This window comes from Sceloporus occidentalis, unplaced genomic scaffold (genome assembly GCF_023333645.1).
Source record: "Sceloporus occidentalis isolate IW3139 unplaced genomic scaffold, rSceOcc1.0.p SCAF_55, whole genome shotgun sequence".
Taxonomy (NCBI): Eukaryota; Metazoa; Chordata; class Lepidosauria; order Squamata; family Phrynosomatidae; genus Sceloporus; species Sceloporus occidentalis.
The window spans coordinates 852,810-860,074 of record NW_028317035.1 but is presented as its reverse complement, the minus strand read 5'-3'; positions in this window follow the sequence as shown (position 1 = coordinate 860,074).

Here is a 7,265-nt window from a genome sequence, read left to right as displayed (position 1 = left end):
TATAAATAATTTTTTACATGGGATTATGGGTGGAATATCATGGTTACACCTGCTAAGTAACATATTTGACCTGTTTCTGATAAGAATATGGGTATACTCTTTTTTTTTACATGGGGATTATGGGTGGAATATTATAGTTACACATGCTAAGTAACATATTTGACCTGTTTCTGATAAGATTATGGGTATAATCTTTTTTTTTACATGGGGATTATGGGTGGAATATTGTAGCTTCACATGCTAAGGAACATATTTTACCTGTTTCTGATAAGAATATGGGTATACTCATTTTTTACATGGGGATAATGGGTGGAATATTATAGTTACACATACTAAGTAACACATTTGACATGTTTTTGATAAGAATATGGCTATAAATATTTTTTTACATGGGGATTATGGGTGGAATATCATGGTTACAGATGCCAAAGAACACGTTTGACCTGTTTCTGATAAGAATATGGTATTTTTTATTATTTTTACATGGGGATTATGGGTGGCATATTATAGTTACACATGCTAAGGAACACATTTGACCTGTTTCTGATAAGAATATGGGAATATTATTATTTTTACATGGGGATTATGGGTGGAATATTATGGTTACACATGTTTAGTACCTTATTCGACAAGTTTCTGTTAAGAATATGGCTATAATTATTTTTCTATATGGGGATTTTGGGTGCAAAATCAAGGTTACACATGCTATGGAACATAATTGACCTCTTCCTGATAAGAATATGGGTACAATCATTTTTCTACATGGGTATTATGGGTGGAATATTATGGTTACACATGCCTAGTATTGTATTTCACTTGTTTCTGATAAGAAAATGGGTATGATTAAATTTTTTCATAGATATTATGGATACTATGATATGATTGCATGTGCCATGTAACATATTTGATCTATTTCTGTTGAGAAAACGGTTATAAATGTTTTTTCTACATGGGGATTATGGGTGAAATGACATGGTTACACACCCCTAGTAACATATTCGACCCATTTCTCATAAGAATGTTGCTATATTTTTTCTACCTAAGGATTATGGGACACATTTGACCTGTTTCTGATAGGAATATAGTTAAAGATATTTTTTACATGGGGATAATAAGTGGAATATCATGGTTACACGTGCCCAGTAACATATTTGATCACCATGACATTTCACCCATAATCCCCATGTAGAAAACCATTTATAACCATTTTCTTAACAGAAATAGATCAAATATGTTACATGGCACATGCATTCATATCATAGTATCCATAATATCTATGAAAAAATGTAATCGTACCCATTACTAGGCATGTGTAACCATAATATTCCACCCATAATACCCATGTAGAAAAATGATTTTACCCATATTCTTATCAGGAAGAGGTCAATTATGTTCCATGGCATGTGTAACCTTGATATTGCACCCAAAATCCCCATATAGAAAAATAATTATAGCCATATTCTTAACAGAAACTTGTCGAATAAGGTACTAAACATGTGTAACCATAATATTCCACCCATAATCCCCATATATACAAATTATTTATAGCCATATTCTTATCAGAAACAGGTCAAATGTGTTCCTTAGCATGTGTAACTATAATATTCCACCCATAATCCCCATGTAAAAATAATAAAAAAATCCCATATTCTTATCAGAAACAGGTCAAACGTGTTCCTTATCATGTGTAACTATAATATGCCACCTATAATCCCCATGTAAAAATAATAAAAAAATCCCATATTCTTATCAGAAACAGGTCAAACGTGTTCTTTGGCATCTGTAACCATGATATTCCACCCATAATCCCCATATAAAAAATGAGTATACCCATATTCTTATCAGAAACAGATCAAATATGTTACTTAGCATGTGTAACTATAATATGCCACCCATAATCCCCATGTAAAAATAATAATATTCCCATATTCTTATCAGAAACAGGTCAAACGTATTCTTTGGCATCTGTAACCATGATATTCCACCCATAATCCCCATGCAAAAAAAATACTATACCCATATTTTTATCAGTAACAGGTCAAATGGGTTCTTTGGCATTTGAAACCATGATATTCTACCCATAATCCCCATGTAAAAAATATTTATAGCCATATTATTATCAGAAACAGGTCAAATGTGTCCCTTAGCATGTGTAACTATAATATTCCACTCATAATCCCCATGTAAAAAAATAATATTCCCATATTTTTATCAGAAAAAGGTCAAATATGTTCCTTAGCATGTGTAGCTATAATATTCCACGCATTACCCCATGTAAAAAAATGAGTATACCCATATTCTTATCAGAAGCAGGTCAAATATGTTACTTAGCATGTGAAACTATAATATTCCACCCATAATCCCCATGTAAAAAAAAAAAAAGATTATACCCATATTCTTATCGGAAACAGGTCAAATATGTTACTTAGCATGTGTAACTATAATATTCCACCCATAATCCCCATGTAAAAAAATAATATTCCCATATTCTTATCAGAAACAGGTTAAATATGTTCCTTAGCAGAACATACTTTGATTTACCATGAGTGTAAAATGTGTACTGACACCTATTGATAGTGTTGAGCATTGCACCCAATCATCCCATCATCCCATCATCCCAATATGCTGTTTAGTACGTCCCTATTGGAACAATGCCAGTTCCTCAAAAGGTTAACGCACACACTGTTTTTGATGTTTATTTGGTTAAGTTTGGGGTTACTGGTAGTTTAAGTGAATGAAAATAATAGGATGTAAGTAACCCTGGTGTTAAACGAATATATTTCATAGAATAACATAGTAATGTCCCTCTTTAAGGTAAAATAGTTGATACGGATCATTAGTTTAGTAGCCTCTTGGCCTGAGGAAAATGTTTTTTAAACATTTTGTTAACAGTCGCTATTCTGCTTTAGGCCTGTATTTTATATTGGAGTGCAGCCGTAAAATTCCATTTTGACAGTAACCCTGAGAAAGATCTTAAAATGGAGGTTCTTTATATGAAGCAGAAGACAAACCCTATAATAACTTCACCGTTGTGGAAGGAGAGAGAGTTCGGTGTTTCGTAGTTGAAGATTATGGGCGATTTAGTGAAATAAAATATAACTCAGCAATATATTATGCATATTTTTTAGTATGAAAACCTCGGACATCCTTGTGCTAAAGGGCAGACAGAGCAGTTCACTGGCTGACTGGGACTTTAACTTTGCCCCTGGGGTTTTGTCATGTTTTACAAACAATCGTACTTGCATGTATTTTGTATTACTTTTACACACTGGGATATTGTACTACTAACCTATATTTTACTTATGTTGGTGTGCTGTCAAAAGTATATTTTATGCATTTTCACTGTTATGAGGGATAGCTTCTTATTATTTATGATTTATCACCCTTGTATGTTTTCTATATAGGTTTTGCTATCTTTTGATTTGGTGTTCCCTGCACAGTTGTAAGTGGGATTGTGTGGCCAAATAGACACATGCAAACTTGACATGGTAATTTGACTTAATATCTGCCAAGGATTTTTTTTACCTCTTGGATACCTATTTTCCCATGTCGGTCCAATGAAAGGATCAAGGACTCGATTCTCTCTTGGAACATATACATTTTGCCTTCCGTAATATAGAGAAATGGATGAAAATGTAATTTGGGGTAGTACCTTTCGTGTCTACTGATGGCAACAATAAATATAAAAAATCCTCCCAATGCCATTGGTAAACCACTTTGGCATGTCTGCCTTTAACACAGTTTATTTTGGGGGTCTTCCATATGGTTCTGAATTCATACAGCACTACAGACTAATCCCCTAAACGTGGCAAACCTATGTATGTGTGAGTTTTCTCTCATAAAAGGATGTTGCTTGAACACAAATATGATATGCCAAATAAACAGTGCTGCATATGTAGATGGTGTGGAAACAGCTGCATAAAACATGGCAATACGCCTATCCAAATATCCTGGGTTGTCTAGTTTTCAAAAATATTTAGTGTCGCAATGTTTACCTCTTAACAAACAAGACTCTTTCTTACTCTTAGTACACTTTGGGACAAAGGCTCTTTTAAAATTTTTCAGTGTTGCCGTTTACCTGTAATTTTTTTCCTCTAATTTTGGAGGCATGTACCACTGAAACTGGTGTAGGTACGCAGGGTAACAGGAGGAGTGGAACTGGGGCGGAATGGCAGCAGGGTGATAGATCCTTCCTACTCCATGTGGAGGTTATGGATGAGCAGCACACATCAGCAGACTTTTTGCAGCTCTTAGGAATATGCTGGTGCAGTGGACTGGACCACAGGCAGGCACAGCAGTAGAAACGGTGGTGACTGATTTGGCAGCAAACATGGTGAAAGCAGCTATTCCAACTGGCAGGCACTGTAGGCTTTTGAAATTCATTGAAACGTTTGATTGCGGGGCATTTTCACCACAGCATAAAGGCAAGCCAGCAACTGAGGGGCGAGCAGGAGAAGGCAGTTCTTCCCACCGCCGTCTAATTTAGGACTAATTTAGTTACTCACTGGAACTTGACATGATGGTGTGGACCCTAAAAGAGCAGCATGCTCTTCACTCCATGTCCTTTGAGCAGAGCATTGGAATGTCCCACCTATTTGGCAGTGACGAATGGGCATTAATGGTGCAGGTAGTGGTGGTTCTGAAGCCATTTAGGGATGTGACTGATGACCTAAACTAGAGCACTGCTATTTGAGCAGCAACCATTTGGACAATGGCCCTTGATAAATTAGTGGGTAGAACCACCCAAGCTCCCCATTGTTAGACCAGCGCCTCTGAAACGGTTAAAGGCTATCTTGAAGAACTGCCACTACCATAATCGGCACAAGTCTTTACGAATCACAATTTTTTCACCAGTTTTTTTTTTTTAGAATTGTATGCATACCAAATAATGGGTTGCATGTATGTCCTATCGCACAGAACAGTGGAGTATGATGGTCCTTTATAAATCAAGAAATAGTAAATATCTATGGTAATTAAAGGAAGCCCTGAAAAATATAATTTGGGTACGGTACATAAAAAAGGAAATTAGTGTATTATGTGAAAACCTGTAAAAAAAGACAGTACTTTTAAGAAATTAAGTGAAGCTATAAAACAAAAAACACTATGGTGGAAGTTCATTGTTTAATTGGTTTATTTTTTCCCCTCTCATAAACATCCACTGAAAAATTATCAAACAACCTAAAACGTAATAAAATGAGTCAGGCAAGACTTTAATCTTAACTTGGCTTTATTTATGTATTGCTTTTTTGCAAGGATCAACGTAATATTGCATTCAATAAAAATCATTCATATATATATAAAATGTACCGTATTTGCTCGATTATAAGACGAGGTTTTTTTCAGAGCAAATGCTCTGAAAAATACCCCTCGTCTTCTAATCGGGGTCGTCTTCTAATCAGACCTCAAATAGAGTCTGATTAGGAGACTAAGATCCAGATCCCCCGCACCGCTGCAGGGGACCTGGATCCTCCTGTCTCACCCCCCCCCATCATACACACACTTACCGGTGCTTCCTGCTGTATTGCCGGGGCAGCGGGTTGACGTCTACGCGATCCGCGTAGACAACGTCCGCTGCAGCCGGAAGGAGGTGTGGCTAGCAGCGGGGGTTGTCTGCGTCCGTCGCGCAAACCTTCCCCGACTGTCAGAGATCAGAGTTCCCCGCACCGGTGCGGGGAACTCTGATCTCTGACAGCCGGGGAAAGTATACGCGACGGACGCAGACAAACCCCCGCTGCCAACTCCACCTCCTTCCGGCTGCAGCAGAAGGCGACGTCAACCCGCTGCCCCGGCTGGAAGCACCGGTAAGAGAGGGCTGAGAGGGGAGGGGAGGGGAGAGTGTGTGTGTGTGTGTGTGTGTTAGTTAAATGGGGTTATAGGGTGTGTGTGTGTGTGTGTGTGTGTGTTAAATGGGGGCATAGGGCATTTCTGGAGTGGCGTTAAGGGGGCATTTAATAGAGCACTCTGCCTCCTGAAATGCCTTATACACCTATATGCCACTCTGCCCCATAATATGCATTTTAACCCCCTAAATGCCAGAGTGGCATATAGGGGTATAAGGCATTTCTGGAGGCAGAGTGCTCTATACAATGCCTTTTAACTCCCTTAATGCCACTCTGCCTCCTGAAATGCCTTATACCTCCCTATATGCCACTCTGCCCCATAATATGCATTTTAACCCCCTAAATGCCAGAATGGGATATAGGGGTATAAGGCATTTCTGGAGGCAGAGTGGCATATAGGGGTATAAGGCATTTCTGGAGGCAGAGTGGCACATAGGGGGTCAAAAGGCATACCATGGGGCACAGTGGCATATAGAGGGTTAAAAGGCATATCATGGGCCACAGTGCCATATTGGAGTGGCAAGCCTGGGGGCAGATGTGCGTAACTGGGGGACAGGTTGGAAAATACAAGAAATAAAAACAAAAAAAATATTTTTCTCAATCATAGCTTTTATTAAAAAAAATAGTTTACATGAATTAACATTTACTGGTAAAACTTTTTTCCTTTAGGGTCGTCTTATATTCAGGCTTTTTCTTTTTTTCCTAAGTTAATATTCAGATTTTGGGGGGTCGTCTTATAATCAGGGTCGTCTTATAATCGAGCAAATACGGTATATATAAAATAAATCTCTTACAACGTGCAATTAAAATAATCAGTGAATGGCTACAGGAATCCCACAGCTACATGGCTTCAGTTTGATTTCAGCCCTTTGCTCATTTTCATGCAGCATTTACACAGAATAGCAGAGAATTACTTCTTGATTTTGATGCTACTAAAATGGATTTGATTCCCTAAAATCTAAGACCTTCATATTTTACAAGAAGGCAGCTATCACATGCATGACATGGGTCTGTCTGAGCACCATCAAGTCAATCCTAGGGCTGCAGATTAATCATATATGCAACCAAACTGGTATTAGGCCGGAAACAGAATAACGTCTTTATGGCCTAGCAGGAAAGAGATATTTTGTAACTACTGTATGATATGAAGTTACTTCATTAAATCATTTATAATTAGAGAAGAATAACTCTGATTTAGATTAAACAAAACAAGAATACTTTATACACCAACACATTGAGCTTAGTATTCTGCTGGATTCACACCGTGCCATGTGAAATTCTACAGTCTACAGAGCAAATTATTTTTAATACATATATAGATATCATGTACGGAGAGTGCCAATAGTTAGGAAATAATTGATTTGGCCATGGAGCTTCTATTGCCCTTAAAATAGCCAATTGAAACTGAATAATACTCTTCCCAAT